Raw genomic sequence first — 2,485 nt, forward strand, 5'->3', positions numbered from 1 at the left:
CTCAAGGGCGTATGGCACTCTCAACTCTTTCCGGGACATGCCGGGGCCCTGCCTGCCAGTAGCTTTGCCGATATCTGTGTTGATAGGTAATAGATTAAGAGCGGTGAATCATCTTAGAAACAGGAAGCGCCCAAACGTTTGTGTGAGTTTATCTAATTTAGCAGTGATTCCATGTCAGCCACAGCTTGTTACAAAAAACATGACTGATAGTGTGTTTAACAAACTTAAACTAGCTTTATTAAATGTCAGGTCTTTGGCAGGAAAAACATTTTTAATCAATGATTTTATCACTGAGCACAATCTCGATTTTATGTTTTTAACAGAAACTTGGATTGAACAAAATAACAGTGCAGCTGTTCTTATCAAATCAACCCCTCCCAACTTTAGTTTTATGAGTCAGGAAAGAATGCATAAGAACGGGGGTGGAGTTGCTATTCTGTTCAATGATTCCCTTCAATGCAGGAAGACATCGTATGGAAACTTTGCTTCTTTTGAATATGTGGCCCTTCAGCTGAAATAAGGGGCACGCACAATAAGGGGCACACTCTGGACTTAATTATCTCAAAGGGTCTGAATATCTCTAAGGTTGTGGTGACTGATGTTGCACTTTCTGACCATTCCTGTGTTTTCTTTGAGAGCTCTATTTCTGTTCACACAAGTGTTCAAAAAGAGGTAACCACAAAGCGATATTTTACTGAAAATACTAGGGAAATGTTTACTCAGAATTTTTCTTCCACACTTGCCCCTGCTAACACCTCAGTAAATGAGCTATTAGATCATTTTTAATTCAAAAATTATCTCCATGGAGAAAGGCCATGACCGTGAAAACAGAAAAAAGAGAATGTCGAAAAGCTGAACGCAGGTGGCGAAAAACAAATCTCCAGGTTCACTTTGACATTTATAAAGAGAGAGTTGGCCTTTATAATTTGGAATTGAAAAACGCACGACAATCGTTCTTCTCCGACATCATTACCAAAAACAACGCACGTGCCTTGTTTGCTACCGTCGACAGACTAACTAACCCCCCAGTGTCAGTAGCCTCTGAATTTCTATCCACCAGGGTGTGCAATGATTTTGCCTCCTTTTTCACTGACAAAATTCAGAAAATCAGACAAGCAGTGAGTGCCTCTGCATCAGGAACAGCAAATGTGTTGTCTCTGTGTCCACTTAACATCGATTCAAACACCATGACACAATTCCATCAGATTAATGATAAAAACCTAGAGGACATTATTCAACTTCTGAAGTCCTCCTCCTGCTGCCTTGATATTATTCCAACATTTTGGATTTTTCAAAGATGTTTTGCCTTGCATGGCCTCAGAACTACTTCATATAGTAAACAAATCTCTTCACTCAGGTATTTTTACACAGGCCCTGAAAACTGCAGTCATTAAACCACTCTTAAAAAAGAATAATCTAGATGCTTCAGTAATGAACAATTACAGGCCCATATCAAACCTCCCATTTCTAGGTAAAATCATTGAAAAAGTTGTTTTTCAACAGTTGAGTAATTTCTTGCATTTAAATAACTGTTTCGATGTGTTCCAGTCAGGCTTTCGTCCAAACCACAGCACTGAGACTGCTCTTGTAAAGGTCTTTAATGACATCCACTTAAACACAGACAGTGGCAGAACTTCAGTGTTAGTATTATTAGATCTCAGTGCTGCGTTTGACACTGTTGACCACAGCATATTACTCGACCGACTAGAAACCTGTGTGGGACTTTCGGAAACAGTTCTAAATTGGTTTGAATCCTACTTAAAGGATAGAAACAACTTTGTTTCTATAGGTAAATAGTTACACATCTGAGTTGACAAATATGACATGTGGGGTTCCTCAAGGCTCCATCTTGGGGCCTCTTCTCTTTAACATCTACATGCTACCACTGGCTCAGATAATGAAGAACAACAAAATAAGTTACCATAGCTATGCAGATGACACCCACATTTACATAACAATCTCACCAGGAGACTATGCTCCAATTCAAACACTGAGTAAGTGCATTGAACAAATCAATGACTGGATGTGTCAGAACTTTCTCCAATTAAACAAAGATAAAACTGAGGTAATGGTTTTTGGAGCCAAGGCAGAACGTTTAAAAGTTAGCGCTGAGCTTCAGTCTGCAATGTTCAAAACAACAGATAAAGCCAGAAATCTAGGTGTAGTCATGGACTCTGACCTGAGTTTCAACAGTCACATTAAAACAGTTACTAAATCAGCCTACTATCACCTAAAGAATATATCTAGGATTAAAAGACTAATCTCACAACAGGATTTGGAAAAACTTGTCCATGACTTTATCTTCAGTAGACTCGACTACTGCAATGGTGTCTTCACAGGTCTCACTAAAATATCTATTAGAAAGCTGCAGCTGATTCAGAACGCCGCTGCTCGAGTCCTCACTGACACTAAGAAAGTGGATCACATCACTCCAGTTCTGAAGTCTTTACACTGGCTTCCTGTGTGTCAAAGAATAGATTTCAAA

The sequence above is a fragment of the Pseudochaenichthys georgianus genome, chromosome 5, assembly GCF_902827115.2.
Source record: "Pseudochaenichthys georgianus chromosome 5, fPseGeo1.2, whole genome shotgun sequence".
In the NCBI taxonomy this organism is placed as follows: domain Eukaryota; kingdom Metazoa; phylum Chordata; class Actinopteri; order Perciformes; family Channichthyidae; genus Pseudochaenichthys; species Pseudochaenichthys georgianus.